This window comes from Capsicum annuum, chromosome 5 (assembly GCF_002878395.1).
Source record: "Capsicum annuum cultivar UCD-10X-F1 chromosome 5, UCD10Xv1.1, whole genome shotgun sequence".
Taxonomy (NCBI): domain Eukaryota; kingdom Viridiplantae; phylum Streptophyta; class Magnoliopsida; order Solanales; family Solanaceae; genus Capsicum; species Capsicum annuum.
In genome coordinates, this window is record NC_061115.1 from 173,711,524 (window position 1) to 173,731,104 (window position 19,581).

The 19,581-nt window shown below is 29.9% G+C and overlaps 1 pseudogene; it reads right to left on the reverse strand.

Moving 5' to 3' along the window:
* LOC107871945 lies at nucleotides 1–19,218 on the reverse strand (annotated as a pseudogene).
* Nucleotides 19,219–19,581: the final 363 nt, after the last annotated feature.

Sequence of the window (19,581 nt, forward strand, 5' to 3'; positions counted from 1 at the left end):
TCAATGAGCTCTTCCAATGAATGTATCCAAGCTCATCTCACTAGCATCAGTAGCCTGTAACTCAACTTGAACACCATCTAATTCTCTCCGGAATCTATCTTTGGATCTTGCATACATCATCTTACTTCTTACTCTTTCTGTTTCTGGTGCCCTACATGCCACCAATACAAAATTTAACATGCTTTAGCTAGATCCATACAAATTAGAGCTTAAGTTCTATACACTGATGATAGTGTTAAATTATTTACTTATCAGGTCATTTTTAAGGTAAATATAAGTAAGTCTTCATTAAAATATGTTCAAAGATCTTGAAATGATACTCCAATCAGGGGTAGAATTTTGTAAAATTACATTGTTGACCTCAGGCGCCAAACTGATGGCATACGAAAACATAATGAAGGTAGTTACTCAATATAGATTGATCTTAACAATGAATCAAAAGAATGCAAGCGAAAAAAGTCGCGTGCTATTTGAGATATTTAAAAAGGGGTTTAGGCAATTGAATTAGCTTGGCAAAAATAGTAACTAACTTACTATCATAGGTTAAATTAGAGTTTCCTTATGCACCGACAGTTTAAAAAATATTTACATAGAAGGTCACATATAAGGTAATTATAAGTAACTTCATTATAAGAGAACCCTTAAGTATGTTCAAATATATCAAAATGATCTTCACATTCAGGAGAATTCGCAAAACTATATGTCTGGGCTCTGGCTCTGGCTCTGGCTCCAAACTGATGGCACAAATATAATGGAAGAAGTCACTCAATATAGATTAATAATGAATGAAATGATGAAAGTCAATGAAATAGTGCCCTGTTTGAGATAGTTGATAAGGGGTGAAGCGATAGAAGTAACCTAGTGTTGGAGAGAAAAACAGATCTTCACAAAGAAAAGAAAGAGCAGAAAGCATGATAAAGTTTCATTGATCACTACCACATTTATACATAAGAACATAACTAAAAAAGCTCAATAAAAGGAGTAAAATAAGCTACCATTATTTCTAATAATTATGACCTAAAGATAAGCAAAAGTAATAAAGCTGATTTTGCATGATTGCAGACTCATTTAATAAATTTAAATCCTAATTTAAAGTTATATTTATAGCAGCTGGTACAACTAATCTGTAGCTTTTGAGGCACTAATCTTAACACTCCTCCTTGACTCAAGAGCTGTAATACCAAGTCTTTCTTCGAGAAACTCGAATCTTATTCTAAATAGAGACGTAGTTGGCAATTTGTTTAGCAAAAATACTACGGTATTGGTAGCTTTATCCCAAAATTTCTTTGGTATCCCTTTCTCATGGAGAAAACACCCTATCATCTTCATTAGCATCCTATTTTTCCTTCCCACTACTCTATTTTGTTGAGGAGTATAGGGTGCTGTTAGCTGATGCTCGATTCCCTTTAAAGATAATGTTTTCTGAGGTCCTTTTACATCCATGTGAACAAGTTGCAACTTATTCTTTAGCCTCCATGATAAATTCTGAAAAGAGAGCCTTGTTTGTTTCCCATACCGACAAGCTTCACAAGCATGCAGATTTTTATTAAGGCTCGGGAGACCTTTTACTAGTTGATTTTCTTTCATGAAGAGTATGGCATCATTATGATAATGTCCGAGTCTTTTGAGCCATAACTCAAAATTATTTTCCAAACTGACAACTTTTGCTTGCTCCTCGTCCAATACATTCAATGAAAAACTCTTTTCTCTCATTTTGACCTTGAACATCTTCTTATTGTCAGAATCCTTGATGACACATGATTTTTTTCAAACAACACTTTGAAACCATTTTCAAGTAGCTGCCCAACACTTAAGAAGTTTTGATCAAGATTAAGAACAAAGAAAACATCAATTATAAGTTTCAAACCTGTGGGGCTTTGAATTGCAATTATTTTGCCTTTTGCATCAAGATATTCTCCATTTCCAATTTTAACTTTGGAAATAACAGATTTATCTAGATCTTTAAAGAGCTCTTAATCCCTCGTCATATGATTTGTGTATCCGCTATCAATCAACCAATTTTTAGAAATGCTTTTGCTAGCAAAACAAGCTGCTACAAACAATTGCTCTTCTTCATATTGATTTACAGCAGTCTTGGCTTTTTCTTGTTATGGTTGTGACTTGCATATCCTCTCCACATGGCCCAGTTGACCATATTTGTTGGACTTAACATCTGCTCTCTACCAATATTTTTGTTTAGAGTGATTTTTCTTTTTGCAATGAGGGCAGGGTGGATTACTTCCTCCCTGATTATTGTAATTATTGCCTTGCCATTGCTTTTGGTTCTTTTTATTTTCCTTGTATAACTCGTTCTGTGATTTAGCTTGAAAAGCACCTTCAACAGAACCTTCTTTCCTCATCATTCTCCTTTGCTCCAATGCCGGCAAAGCATTAACAAGTTCTGCCAAGGTAATTCTTGACAGATCCTTAGAATTCTCTAAAGAAGAGATTGTGGCTTCATATTTCTCAGGAAGTGTGACAAGAATTTTTTGAACAATTCTTTCATCAGTAAAATCCTTACCAAACAATCTCACCTTGTTGGCTAAGTCAAGTAGCTGATCTGCATAATCTATTATGGTTTCTGATTCTTTTATTCTCTTCATTTAAAATTCCTAAATCAGATTCATCACTTACATAATTTGAACTCTTTCGTTTCCTTGGTATTCGTTTTCAAGATACTCCCAAATTTTTGCAGCGGACTTCATTTGCATAATTTTAGTAAGAATTAAAGGAGATACCGTAGATAAAAGCATGCTTTGGCTTTGGCTTTCCTTGTTTTTCTCTCCTTGTGATGCCTCATCTGATTCACTGTTGGATTATCTCCAAGAGGAGTTACTTCATAGTCCTCTTCTACTACTTTCCATAGATCTAGTGCTTCAAGATGAACCGTCATTCTAATTGTCCAAAATTGATAATTCTCACCATTGAAGATAGGTGGAATTAAAAAGCTTGTTTCAGAATTTATTTTCCATAAACTATTTAAGATAACAGTTTAAGGAATGGTTATATAGAAAGAACTTGTGTTTTTTATTCACTCTCTTCTCACAGATCCCTCAAGATGGCAATGCTCTTGATACCAATCTATTAGGGAGAAAAACATATCTTCACAAAGAAAAGAAATAGCAGAAAGCATGATAAAGCTTAATTGATCACTACCACATTTATACATAAGAACATAACTAAAAAGCTCAATAAAATGAGTAAAATAAGCTACCATTATTTCTAATAATTATGACCTAAAGATAAGTAAAAGTAATAAAGCTAATTTTGCATGATTGCAGCCTCATTTAATAAATTTAAATCCTACTTTAAAGTTGTATTTACAGCAGCTTGTACAATTAATTTGTAGCTTTTGAGGCACTAATCTTAACACCTAGTAACTAAGTAACTTGCTACTGCATGTTAAAACTACACTGATGAATAAAGAAAATCTATACGTTGTTGATATGTATAACTTTGTAATGCCTTGTAAATCTAAGGGGTTGTTTGGTGGAGTGTATTGGAAAGTTAATGCATGTATTAGTTTAATGTGTATTAGTAGTACCTTGTTTGGTATATCTTTTTACCCTATGTATAACTAATGCTTGCATTAGTTATACACTCTATTATGTATTGAGGTGTGTATTTCTAATACCTCAAAATTCATGGCATTAGTATAATGGATCTAATGCATGCATTAACATGCTTAAAGATACTATTATTCCTCAAAAAAAAATTCGCATCCTTTTCAACATATATATTGAGGGTATTATGTAGAAAAAAAATTATGTAATTTATGTTATTTTTAAGGCCAAACCCATCGGCGACCCCTAAACTTGGCACGATCTTTCACTTTGACACCTCAAGTGGACGTTGTTCACTTTTGACATCTCAAGTAGGAATAAAGTGTGTCGTTTTGACATCTTTCGACATCAGCACTGGTGAGTGTATCTCACTCTCTGCCACCGTGGATAAAATGGCCAATTACTTTGTGCCAACTCATTTAAATTGCCACATCATATTTATGTCCAATAAATTAATGACAAATGTTTTTTTACCAAATAATTGTAAAAAGGTCCCCAACAATGTCTTCCCTACCCAACCTTCTTAACCTCCGTTAATACAGGTTAAATTTTCTAAGGATGACAAACATACCTCCCCATTCTCTAAGGTTGATAGATATCCATTAAAATCTTCACGAATTTCAGACACAAGCTATAAAATATGTCATTTTCAAACACAAGCTTCACGAAAATGTACATTTCCATTCAGACACAAGCTATAAAATGTGTTATTTTTTCTTCCATTAATTTTAACCATTCTTGTTTATTAAAATGGGTTCCCTTCTTAAAATGGTTTCTCTTCTTTGATCGAACTAACAGAAAAAAAAATCAAGAAAATTTTTCTACCATTTTTTTAAATTTTAAGCTTATTTTTCTAAAAAAAAAATTCACCATTTTTGTCAATCATTAATTCTTGACATTATTCTTTGCTTGAAAAAAAATAATGTTATTAATGGTGTACAAAAATGGAAGAGGACTAGGGTGTTTTAGAGAATGATTCGTAGGTGGGGGGGGGGCGTTGGGTATTTGGAGAAGGAGATTTGGTTGGTTGGTTTGAGGTTGGGGGAGAGGGGCTGGGGTGTTTCTTAAACTAATCACAGTCACAAATAGAATGAGGAGACATATTTATCATCAATGAAAAACTCAACCTCCATTAATGGAGGTTAAGCTTGAAGAAGAAAAGACAATTTTGGTCTTTTTTAAAAATAATTAGGGGGTATATAATGATGTGGGAAAGTTAATGGGTTTAAAGAGTGAAGAAAAAAGAGAAGAAAGATGAAAAAATTATGAAAATACCCTACCACGCGCCCAAAAGCGAGTGTAATACACTCTTTTTGCTGAATCAGCAAAAAGTGTCAAAATGACACACTTTATGGCTACTTGAGGTGCCAGAAGTGAACAACGTCTACTTAAGGTGCCAAAGTAAAAAATCATGCCAAGTTTAGGGGGCTGTCGATGGGTTTGGCCTATTTTTAATACATCGAACCAAACACTGCATAAGAAAAATACAAGCATAACCAATGCAAGCATATCTAACACAAGCATTGTTAATACAAGCATTTCTAATACACCATATTTTACATTATTCTTATACACTCTACCAAACGACCCCTTAAATGAATTATATTATCATCAAAAAATGGGAACTTTAAATTTACAAAGAAAAAATCGGAGCCCGAAGAACATACATATGGATATACAGATATCAATATGATGAAATCAGTAGCACAAAATTAGATGAAATTAAGGATGAAAGTGTGTTACCAAGCAACAAAAAAGATCTTGCTTTTTGGGACATTCTCATTTGTGGTGAAATCATAATAAAAAACTGCATAGCGAGACTCATTAGCAAGTAAATTGTTGGCAAAATCTTCATGAGTCTTATATGTCTCCCAAATTTATCAACCACAACTTGATGCATTGAATCATCAATCTTGAACACTATATATATATATATATATATATATATATGTGTGTGTGTGTGTGTGTGTGTGTGGTCCCTTTTTGATTTCAACTCGAAAAATTTTAGCTTGCATTCATCACTCACTGCTATCCCTGACGCTGAATTCGCCTAAGCAAATGCCACAAAACAGAAGAAAATAAAGAATCATTTCGTGTAATCGTACATATAGTCGTATAATGTATGAACATATTTGTCTTCCTTTACATGTTCAATATGCACGTGAAATGTACCTCGTACAAAGAATAATGAGTTCTCAAGTTCAAATTCTAGTAGAGATAAAAAATACTGGGTGATTCTTCCTCCCTACATAAGCCTCTTTAGCAGGCAGAGATACCAGTTGGGGCAGAACTAACAAGAGAGAAAGAGTTCGATTGAATTTCTTTGATCGAAAAAATTATATTTTGAAAATAGGGTGAAAATAATTTATTTTTTAAAATATATAAATTGTTGAATTTCCTCGACAAAGAAAATTTGAATATAGTTGGAAATGTGATTCAAAAATTGCTTTAGGTCACAAGTTGAGTCTTACTATGACATTGTAGTTTGTTCTTCTTAATATAATAATCCCCTTATACAAAATTGTTTATACGGAAAAGGGTTTAAAATGCCCTTTAATTATGTAAAATGATGCAAAAATATCATTCGTCTATTTATTGGGCCTAAAATACCCTTTCCATGTACCTATTGGGCCTAAAATACCCTTTCCATGTACCTATTAGGCCTAAAATACCCTTCTCGCCTATTTATTGGGTCTAAAATACTCTTTCCGCTTATAAATTAAGCCTATTTTGCCCTTTTATTTAGACAAATTACATAAAAAGACCATTTTAAAACTTAACTACATAAATAATAGTACTTTTTCAATATTATAAAAATTAAGAAAAATTTACATATATAGTCATTTAAGCAAATCAAAAAAAATAATTATAATTGCTAATTTAATGTTATATCTAATTATCAATGTACCTTAATTTAAGAGATATATTTTCAATCTTAAATTAAAAGTGAAAAAGATAATCACTGCTTCCAAATCTTTCTCTCTCTTGTATTCAAAATTTAAATATTTTTAAATAAATTTAGTATTCCATTATTTGCTCGTGTATGTTTCTTTTTGTTTTCATATATGTTAATCATCTCGTATTATTTTATTATCGTGTATTTTTAATTCCAATATAATGTGTTAACCATAAATTTTATGGAGAAATATTCATGAAATAAAGATCATTATGTTGGAAGTACAGATATACCATGTATTTTTGTTGTATAAATATAATTTATGTCAAAGTTAGATTATTATTATTATTATATTTTTTATATAATTTATGGGATAAATATTCATGGTATATCTCACTATGCCGGAAGTACTTTTATTGTTAAAAAAATATTTATTAAATATAAATATATATTTTTAGTATTACATGGTATAAAATTTTATATCTAAAATATACTATGTATGTTTATGGTATAAAAATAATTTATATGGTATAAATATATCATGTATTTCTATTTATAAATATAATTTATATAATATATAAATATACCATGAATTTTTATGGTATGAATATATCATATATTTTTATGGAGGCATCGTGAAAGCAGATAATAAAAAAAAATAAAAAAATTGATATAGTATATAAAAATTAAATGAAAAAATATTTCCATAAAAATAGGCAATAAATAAGAAATATGAGAGTTTAATATATAATTATTATTTTATATATTAGAATTGGTTATAAAAGTAAATATTTCATATGCTATATCTGACAACCAAATATTTTATATGTTATATCTGACAACCAAGTAATACAGCTATGTATATGTAGTAATTTTTAAAAATGACTATTTATGTTATTTTTCCTTTTATTTATCAAATCAATTTAGAACAACGAAAAATTGATATTGTGCACTATTTATTTGGTTAATATTAATAAAAATGATAGGGATTTTATGTAGTTTAATAAAGATAAGTGATAATATTATGGAATTTTTTCTTTAATAAAAGGACAAAATATCCCCAATAGGTAAAAAGAAAGGGTATTTTATGCCCAATAGATAGACAGAAAGGACATTTTAGGCTCAATAGATAGACGGAGATATTTTTGCACTATTTCATATAGTTGAAGGATATTTTAGGCCCTTTTTCGTTGTTTATAAGATATATGTACTTATGAGAGATAGCACATAACAGATAAAGTAACTAATGAGGTGCAAAATGGCTGAACAACACCATTATTAAAACACACAACGAGTTAGGGGTCATTTGGTAGAGTGTATAAGAATAATGCAAAATATGGTATGTTAGTAATGCTTGTATTTTTCTTATGCAGTGTTTGATTTGATGTATTAAAAATAACATTAATTAAATAATTTCTAAAAAAGAATTTATTTTACAAAAATATCCCCATATATATGTTGGAAAGGATGTAAAAAAAAAATTAAGGAATAATAGTATCTTTAACTATATTAATGCATGCATTGGATTCATTGCATTACTAATACCATGGATTTTGAAGTATTAGTAATACACACCTCAATGCACAATAATGTATAACTAATGCAAACATTAGTTATACATAAGATGAAAAAGTATACCAAATAAAGTATTAAAATACACATTAAATTAATGCGTGCATTAATTTTCCAATACACTTTACCAAACGATACCTAAATGTACCTAACACACTAATTAAATGAACAAAGATACATATTGCATAAATCAATGCAATATATAAAAGAAGAGTATAAGATACCATTTGGGTAAGTGGCGAACGATGAAGCTTCTAAAACAATAGAAACAAAAAAGCGAAGAAAAGAGGAGATAAATCCTTGATTTTTGATAGTTCAATTGAAGTTTTGCTTAGTGCCTAAGAAATGTTCAAATGATTGAGAGATTTTTTAGGGAGTTATTTTTTATTTTTATTATTATTTTTTTACTTTATTTAGCATTAATTTATTAATTCTATGAATCATATTGCTCCATCAATAATGTCAATGGCGGAGCCAGACTTTTAGTTAACGATGTTCATATTTTTCCTTGGGTAAAGAACTGTTTAAATAAAAAAATAAAAAAATAAAGCACTGTTGCATCTGCCAACGTTCGAACCCGGGTTGTTGATGCGGAAATTCACACTCTTGACTACTGAACTATGCTTCTCTAACTTGTCAAGGGTGTGCAACAACGTGTATATAGCCATAAATATCTATATTTAACCTATATACTCGAAAAAAAATTTCGACGAAGGGTGTTCATCTAACCACCCTTCGTCGGCTGTGACTCCGCCACTGAATAATGTCCTTAGTTTATGCTAATTGTACTACTCACCCCATTTCAAAATAATTGAATTGTTAAAGTATTTTTTAGTGTTTAAAATAATTGAATTATTCATTGTTCAAGATAAATGTTGAAAAATCTTTCTAATGTTACCCTTCTTTAATTAAATTTTAAGAATAAGTTCCAATGATCATTATTAATATTTTGAAGTTTAAAAAGGACAAAAATAAAAAAACATGACCAATTTACATCTTTGTCTTTTTCTTAGCATGTATGTCATATTCCAACCATTCAATTACATTTCGAAAACAGAGGGAGTAAAGATTTTGCGTCATTAGTTTCCTATGTTGGGCCTCGAAAGAAGCTAGTCTAGAATTTTTGGATGCAAACTTCAGCAAAAATAGCCTTCTTTCTTTCATGTAATTTTCCCTTCATTAAATTTAATGAAAATTAGTTGGATAAACTTACTAAACAACAAATTTATATTACTGTAAATACTATAATAACTAAGGTAGGAAAATTGAGGAACAAAACGTAGTATGTCATTTCACGCATAATGAGTGTTACAATTTCTCTGATAATTTTCTGATTCTTTTAAAAAATAATATAAACTACGTTGAATTTGATTTAGGTTGATGGGTTTGAATAGTTGATCTTAAATTTGAATTTGTTGCAACTGCTAGACATCACCACCATCAATTGTTATATATTTTTAAGAAAAATATTTTGTTGATATAACATTAACTTAATTTTGTTATCTTATTTAAATTTTATATTATTAATTTTTAATAAATCAATTGCTTATACATTCAGATGTCAAACTAACAAACAATCTTCTAGAGACTTTCTATCTTTTCTTTTGTTTCAATTATGTTTAAGAGGAGGTAATAAAAGAGGGCGTCAAGCAGAACTCCAAGAGAACTTCAACTGTTTTATTAAAGATGAATGCTTGGTTTTATCTAACAAGATAATGGCAAACACGTTTAGGATTAAGATTGATTTTAAATATAAACAAGAATCACACGATTGATTCTAATTTAGAGACCGTTGTGATAGAGAAGGGGAGCGTTGGAATAATTGGTAAAGTTGCTATCATATGATCACGAGATCACGGATCCAAGTTATGGAAACAGCCTCTGCAAAAATGCATGGTACGGCTACGTACAATAAATCCTTTTGATTCGACGTTTTTCCAGACCCTCCAAATAGTATCTTAAGTGCACCAGGCTGCCCCTTTTTGTGATAGAGTAGTTGGTCATTAAGTCCCTAACAGCGCAAGACAATAGTCGCTAAAAGCCGTGGCGTCTTAGTTAAATCTGATTGAGACTATGTTTGCTTCCAATTTTGTTTTTGGATCAAAAGTTGTATGTGCCAATGGGAATATCTGTACGGCAGCACAAAATAAGTTATAATGATGGAGACATCAATTTTATAAGGGTCATTTTGTTTAACATAAAACAAACTTACAGGAATATATTGGAATTCGAACACAAGCTTGGAGTTTTCTGTAATCAAACATTATATAGACTAATAACACAGCACTCTAGTCCTATACAGAATTAAAGGCTTTCTTAACACGATTAACAGAGAGAGAACATGAAAAACTTTAGATTGTATGCTGCTCCTCTAAGTGTTGCTAACTATTTCTGCACTTTCTGATGACATATGTTGCATCAAAGACAAAATATATACTACTTACAAATGTTCGCCTCCAGTGTCAAGCAAAACCAAAGCAATTCTCACATTGAATAGTTTCGAAAAGGGAGGAGATGGATATGGACCATCAAAATGTGACAACTAGTATCGTTCTGATGATACGCATGTTGTAGCTCTTTCTACTGGCTGGTACAATGGAGGAGGGAGGTGCCTAAGAAACATTACGATAAATGGGAATGGAAGAAGTGTAAAGGTCATGGTTGTGGATGAATGTGATTCAACCATGGGTTGTGATGAGAAACATGATTATTTACCACCATGTCAAGATAACCTTGTTATTGCTTCACAAGCAGCTTGGAGAGCCTTACATGTGCCTATAAATGAATGGGGCGAGTTGGATATAACTTGGTTCGATGAATAGACACAGAGGTGGATCCGAAATTATTTATTGATTTCTACGGTATCACTGGATTTATAGTCAAATTGAATTTCCCAATACACTAAGGGGCCGTTTGGTAGAGTGTATAAGAATAATGCAAAATATGATATATTAGTAATGTTTGTATTAGTAATGCTTGTGTTAGTTATACTTAAATTAGTTATGCTTGTATTTTTCTTATGCAGTATTTGGTTTGATGTATTTAAAAAAATATGAATTATAAATTTCTAAAATTTTTTTATTTTTTTTTACATAATACCCTCAATATATATGTTGGAAAGGATGCGGAAATTTTTTTGATGGGTAATAGGGTCTTTAAGCATGTTAATGCATGCGTTAGATCCATTGCATTACTAATGTCATGGATTTTGAGATATTAGTAATACACACCTCAATACACAATAGAGTGTATAACTAATATTTGCATTAATTATACACTGGGTAAAAAAGTATACCAAACAAAGTACTACTAATACACATTAAATTAATGCATGCATAAACATTTCAATACACTCTACCAAACGACCCCTAATATGTTTGGGGAAAACCTACTACATTCACGTGAACGATAAGGAGTATAAGGTAGAGGTGGGTAAGGTATGATATATACCGAATACCATTCTGAAATCGAAATTTTTTATGCCGTGGTAATGGTATGGATGTTATGATATTTGGTATGATATTTGATAAGAGTTTTAAATTATTTTGGTATTTGGTAAGGTATTTGGTATTTATACAATAAATACCGAAATATCGTATACCGCACCAAAGTTTTTTAATAATATATAAAACTCATGTATATTATATTTAAGATTATTAAATATATTTATATATCACTCATTAGCCAATTGAATATAAAAGTAATTTTTATTTAGAAATTAATTTTTTGGGAAGCTTATTATTTAGGAGTACTATGCTTAAGTTTAGGTAATATTGTTCAGAGTTTACATCTTGGACTACTCAATCGTGATTGAAATGTTCTTTTTGTGTAATTGATTAATAAAGGTAGTTGTTAGTCTTATATGATTGAGACGATTTTAAAGTTTAAAGTTATAGTTTTTTTATATGAATATATGTAAGTAGAAATCAAATAAAGTATGGTTACCAAATTACCATATCGTAAAATACCGAAACTGAATTTAAAAATACAGAACTAATTTGATATGGTAATGATATTGTTCTTTTAGATACCGAAAACTGAAGTTACCATACCGAAGTTTAAAATACCGTACCGTACGATGCCTACCCCTAGTATTAGGTATCTTCCTCTGCTTCAGGGGATATGTTACGTTTACAATGTGACAGTGTCAGTATTACTATATGAGATAATACATCAAAACCCCCCTGAACTTGTCTCGACAACTTACTTTAACACTTAAACTTTACGAATAATTATTTACCCCCCTAAATCTTTTTGAAGTAATTATATACCACCTTAAAAAAACAACACCACTCTCACTTCAGAGAGTGTATTACACTTGCGCCTCGTCAGCGCTACACCAGCGCCGCATCAAAATTTATTTTAAAAAAAGTGACCCCACTAATTTATTTATAATACAATATTAAAAAAGAAAAATAAAAAACTCTCCCCCCCTTCCGCCCGCCCCGTCCCTATTCTTTCTTCTTCAAGCCCCACCACCCTCCTTTCTTCTTCCACCCCTACCCCCATCCCTGGCAGCCCGCACCTCCACTCCAAAATTCATAATGATGAATTACGAAATAAAACTTATCAAATTCAAACCAAACATCCAAATTTAGGTACAAAATTAAAATTTATGGATTAAATCAAACATCCAAATTTATTTGTTTATTCAAATTAAAACTTGCATCAACAATCAAATTTTTTATACATATTTTTTTCTTGTAAAATTGATGAAATCTAATAAAAATGGAGATGGTGGATTTGAAGAAGGAGAAAGAGAATTGGGTAGAGGTGCGGGCTGCCAGGGGCGGGGGTGGGGGTGGGGTGGATTAGAGGTGAAGGTGTAAGACAAAAATAAAAGAAAGGGATGTGGAGTGGGGGTAGTGGTGGAGGTGTAAGAAACAAAAATAAAAGAAAGGGGTACAGAGGTACGGGGGATGCGGGGGTGTGGGGTGAGGCTGAGGGGGTGGGTGGCTTTGGAGAAGAAAGGGTGTGATTGGATATATAGGATAAGAAAGGGTGTAATTTGGATATATAGAAGAAGAAAGGATGTATATATATATATATAATATAAAAGTGGGACCATTTATATTTTTAAATTAAATCATGCGTCTTTTTTCTTCTTCTTTTTTAAAAATGCCACGTCAGATTTAGGATTTTAATTAATTCATTTTAAAGATATTAAAGAGGTAAATAAACGCGTGTTAAGTTTAAGTGCTAAAGTAAATTGGAGTGATAAGTTTAGAAGGATTTTGATGCATTATCTCTTACTATATTTTATTTTAGGTACTGTATTTGATCTTTACCTATGGACTTTGTTTGTCACTCTCTAAAAGCCAGTCTTTAGTTGATGACTTTGCTCTAAATTTTATGAAAAATACTTCATCACAATACTTGTTGAGAATTCATTATAGCTTGAGATTGTGTTGAAGATTATCCTTAAAAGATATTTGACCCAATATAAATGTATCCCTCAGAATTCAACAAGCTCTTCTAGTATAAATTAAGAGCCAGAATTTGATAAAAATTTAGAGGAAAAAACCATTATTGAAAGATAAAAGGAAGAAATCATCTTCATCACTGCCTGTTATCAAATGAAAAAGACCATTGCTAATATATGAAGTCTAGGTTTGTAGTTGGTACTCTTTTAATCTATTATTAAATCACGTGACAATTTTTAGGACAAAATAAAAAAATTAACAAACCAACAAAAGAAAGAAAGAAAGGAAAGGAAAGGAAACAAAAGAAAATTAAGAAGAAAAAACGTGGAAAAAAGAAAAGGTAAACTATTAAAAGACAATTAAGACTAATAAATTATTAATTTTAAATTAAAAATAATTATAAAATAAAATTACATATTAGAAAAAGTTAGTTATCACATTAGCGAGTTCTAATTGGACTCTTATCAAGTTTTGAATTTGAAATATATTATCCTTTTAATAAAAAAAATTTCATTATCTTAAAAATAAAAAAGTAGTTGTAGTAGTATAGTGATAGAAGCAATAGTAGTAAAACGTGGGGAAAAAGGTAAACTATCAAAAGATAATTAAGGCTAATAAATTATTAATTCAAATTAAAAAAAATTATTAAATAAAATTACATATTAGATACAGTTAGTTATCACATTAGAGAGTTTTAATTAGACCCTTATCAAGTTTTGAATTGAAAGATTATGTATTTGAATTTGAAATGCATTATTCTTTAATAAAAAAAATTATTATCTTAAAAATAGAAACTCATAATTGAAGAGTTCTAATAGGTATTTGTTATTTCAAACTTATCTGTTTAAAATTTAAATGTTATAAAATATATTTAAATATAATTTATTTACATATTAATGAAAGATGAAAATTTTATTAAAATATTATTATTATTATTGTTATTATTATTAATAATAATATCAAAAGATAATTGAGACTAATAAAATATTGATTTTAAATTAAAAAAATTACAAAATTAAATTACATATTAGAAATAGTTAGTTATCACATTAGAGATTTCTAATTAAACTCTTAAAAAGTTTTGAATTGAAAGATTAAGTATTTGAATTTGAAATGCGTTATCCTTTTAATAAAAAAATCATTATCTTAAAAATAGAAACCCAGAATTGAAGAGTTCTAATAGATATTTGCTATCTCAAATTATCTCTTTAAAATTTAAATGCTATAAAATATATTTAAATATAATTTATTTACATATTAATGAAAGATGAAATTTTATTAAAATATTATTATTATTATTATTATTATTAATAATAATAATAATAATAATATCAAAAGATAATTAAGACTAATAAATTATTAATTTTAAATTAAAAAAATTACAAAATTAAATTACATACTAGAAATAGTTAGTTATCACATTAGGGAGTTCTAATTGGACTCTTATCAAGTTTTAACAAAAAGATTTTCATTATCTTAAATATAGAAAATTTGTTATTTTAAATTTAACTCTCTGAAGCTAAGAATTTATAATTAAAGAGTCATAAATAAACTCTAACTATATCATAATCATAATAATAAATAATATATACGTAAATTAAGTAGAAGTAATAATAATATTACACACGTGTAGGGATGGTAATGGGGCGGTGTAAGTTTTAATCTACGCCGGCGGGGCGGGTTTAAAGCTACGCGGGGATGGTTAAAGTAATTTTTTTTTAAATGTGCAGTGCGGTGCGGGTATATGCGGGTTTAAACTAAAAAAAAATACTGGAATTAAAAATATTGGATATTATATATACTTAAACTGAAAATAATATGATACTTAAATATTTTTAAGGTAATATGATTTAATATGTTTGAATTAAAAATATTGGATATTATATATACTTAAACTGAAAATAATATGATACTTAAATATTTTTAAGGTAATATGATTTAATATGTTGGAATTAAAAATATTATTTTAATATTATTCGTGCATCGCACGGGTATGTATACTAGTATATTATAAAGCAGAAGACGAAGCAACGAGAAGAAGCCAAGTGGCAAAATTTTAAAGCGCCACGTGATAATTTTTAGGACAAAATTTAAGTGTTGTAATAAAAAATTTAAATTAAAAAATATTAAATATTTGAATTAAATAATACTAAAAAACGCCCCAACTTTACGTGATATGGATAGGCAATTAATTAAAAAGAAAGTTTTGGGAATCTTAGTAAATATTTGAATTAAATAATAATACTAAAAAATTTCCCTACTTTACGTGATTATAGCTATGCAACATGTTTTCGATTAGTAAAAGGACATTAAATATTTGAATTAATCCTACTTCTCCGACAGAGTTTGTTAGTTTTAGATAGGTATTACCTTATCAGAATTTGTGAGATTTGTAATCTTACTTTGAATACAAGACAAATGAATTGATCCATGATATTAAATGCATTAATAATATTTACAGAGTCCTAAATAAACTCTAAAACTTATCCCTAACAAGAAAAAGAATCTATATATTTTTTTTAAAAAATCTTGAATATTAACCCAAGTGCCGACTTTCACCAAGTAAAAGGAAACCGCTCTTAACTCAAAAAATCCTAACTTTCACCAATTAAAAAGATATTTTAATCAGATAATAATTTTGAATTTTTATAAATTATTATCTCAACTCATAATGCTTATCCTAACTTAATTTGAATTTAAATTTTAAAATGACTTATCCCAACTCTTATCATTATCTCTCTGTAATATCTGTAATTCAAAAACTACAACATTATTATAAATACATATCTATATCGATGTATTTCAAATTCATCATCAGAAAGAAAAAAATATTATTGACAAGATTTATTTGCAGTCGTCAAGGCTCTTTACAAAGTGACGGAAGAACCTTTCTCAGTTACCTTTTAGTTTCACTGTAAACAGATAATTCCCAAAGGCTGAAATCAAATAAATTGAGTACTTGCACCACAGAACCTATTGTACCTGTCAATCAAACTAAAAACATAAAGCAGAACTTTATAAGTACCTTTTCCTATTGTTCCATATAATGAAGGATTCAATCAGCTTGTGCACGTTCAACTGTATGTAGAGATTCACTATCACTTCGACCCTTCGGCACAACTGAAACTTTAGGTATTCTCTCATCTTTAACTTCTGCCACTGATGAATCTGTTGAAGGAACCCAATCTTCTCGAGCAGTTGATATAATACCAACAGAACCTGCAAAAAATGCATTTGATCACAAACGTAACTTCTTTTTTCCTAACACAAAACTCCTCACTATCGCAGATTTTTGGAAATTATCCATGATTGTTTTCATCAATACCTTCGTTCAATTGGAAGTATCACTTGAGAACTTCAGAGGAAGCTCATTTCCTAGTAAAGCATAGCCAATCTAAAGCAGCTTCAAACGTGGCTCTCTTCAACCACTTACTTTTGGAATCAACTCATCAATAAAGACCTAAGAATAATGGTTGTAATAACTCTCTCAACAAATATGATGCATCTCAAATCAAGTCCCTATCATATTAAAACAGAACTCTTATGTTACCAACTAAAAAATGTTGGTCAATAAATCACTAAATTTTTAATCCTATTTCCCAACAACAGAATGGATAAGCTTTGTCCAAATTAAACCCCAAGGTTTGTGCCAACAAGTACATAAAAGGAAATTTTCATATAATTATCGACGAAACAAAAATCAGCTCTAGAACAATATAAACAATTAAGATCTTACAAACATTTAATTGCATCAACACTAAATCACATATCATTCTATATGTGCTTCCTCAAATCTCTGATAGATAAGAAAAATAGGTTCATTTTACCCAGAGAAACAAAAAGATGAACAACTTTCTTTGAAGGAGTCTCTTGTAGACACAAAATGATAAAAGAATCTAACCGACCACTTCTATTTTTTCCATCTATTCTAAAAACTTCCAATATATTGAATGATATTAAAGCTTTTGACTAATTAGTATATTCAATAATAAACCACTCTCGCCTGTACTCGAAAAGAGACTTTAGAAGACAATTAACTTTGGATGAAACATATCCAGCATTCACATTTGCCTGATTATCACCATCAATTAACCTATGCGGCCATATGTTTAGAAGGAAGAGAAAGTGACACACAGATAGCAAAAAAAAATCAAGAAATAATTTTACAGCTCAAGTAGGAAAGAAAATGGATGTTGCTAACTATGATATCAGAAGGTAAGCGAGCTGAGAAAATCTTAGATGAATCTGAACTGAAGTCTCTTATAGTATTCTGAGCACATACATCTAATTCTCTCTAAGAAAGGAAGTCAATTTTGTCACGGGACAAGAACTCAGCTGCCTGATTGAACACAAATTTATGTTACAAAAATAATGAAAAACGATCATTAATTTTATTTTTTTGTACCAGCAAGGAACAAGATTTACCTTAAAAGCTAGCCAAGCACCATCTCACTCAAACAAAATAAGAAAGTTGAATAGAGTTTTGATAATCTTCTTCTTGCAGATCCAGCACTCATGTCAGACAGATTTGACTTTGAAATAAAACACCCATGCTGTAATAATAAGAATAGTTTAAACAACTAAAATTGGAGGAGCAAAAATATCTAGACCATATGTTGAACAAGCCACAACATGATTGTTCTAACCATTACTATAAGGATAAATTAAAGTTTAGTTAGAAGTCTCAATATTCTTTCAAGCCACTTTCAGTTTTCTAATTGCACACAACTACTACAGAGAAGGAAAAAGGCACCGTAAGCTAACTAATAATTGGTAGAAAGGAAGATATCTTCATGTCATGATAAAAGGTTTGCTTTCAACCTTTCCAAGTCATGAGCTAAAGAATTGATGGTTACCTTTTCTTTCAACCTTTTCAGGTCACGAGCTAAGCTAAGAAACAATGTGAAAGGAACATCCACATGTTCATATATCTTCGATATACTCCACTATAATAGATTCAATGCTATACGTGTATACCTTTATTTGCAAAGGGAGATCACAATTAGAGGAACCAAATATACATATCTAAAATGTGTTTATGACTTTTTGCTTATATAAATGATCTTCTACCAAGAAATAAGTGCAACTCTGAGCAAGAAATTTCTTTGAAGGAGTTTCTTGCAGACACAAAATGATAAAAAAATCTAACCGACCACTTCTATTTTTTTCATCTATTCTACAAACTTCCAATAGATTGAATGACATTAAAGTTTTTGACTAATTAGTATATTTAATACTAAACCACTCTCTCCTGCACTCGAAAAGAGACTTTAGAAGACAATTAACTTTGGATGACACATATTCAGCATCCACATCTGCCTGATTATCACCATCAATTGACCTATGCAGCCCTATGTTTACTGGGAAGAAAAAGTGACACACAGATAGCAAAAATAAATCAAGAAATAATTTTACAGCTCAAGGAGGAAAGAAAATAGATGTTGCTAACTATGATATCAGAAGGTAAGCAAGCCGAGAAAATCTTAGATGAATCTGAATTGAAGTCTCTTACAGTATTCCGAGCACATACATCTAATTCTCTCCAAAAAGGAAGTCAATTTTGTCACGGGACAAAAACTCAGTTGCCTGATTGAACATAAAGTAATGTTAGGAAAATGATGAAAAATAATCGTTAATTTTATTTTTTTGTACCAGCAAGGAACAAAATTTACCTTAAAAACCAGCCAAGCACCATCTCACTCAAACAAAATAAGAAAGTTGAATAGAGTTTTGATAATCTTCTTCTTGCAGATCCAGCACTCATGTCAGACAGATTTGACTTTGAAATCGAACACCCATGCTGTAATAATAAGAGTAGTTTAAACAACTAAAATTGGAGGAGTAAAAATGTCTGGACCATATGTTGAACAAGCCACAACGTGATTGTTCTAACCATTACTATAAGGATAAATTAAAGTTTAGTTAGAAGTTTCAATATTCTTTCAAGACACTTTCAGTTTTTTGATTGTACACAACTACAGAGAAGGAAAAAGGCACTGTAAGCTAACTGATAATTGGTAGAAAGGAAGATATCTTCATGTCATCATAAAAGGTTTTCTTTTAAACTTTCCAGGTCATGAGCTAAAGAATTGATGTTTACCTTTTCTTACAACCTTTTTAGGTAACG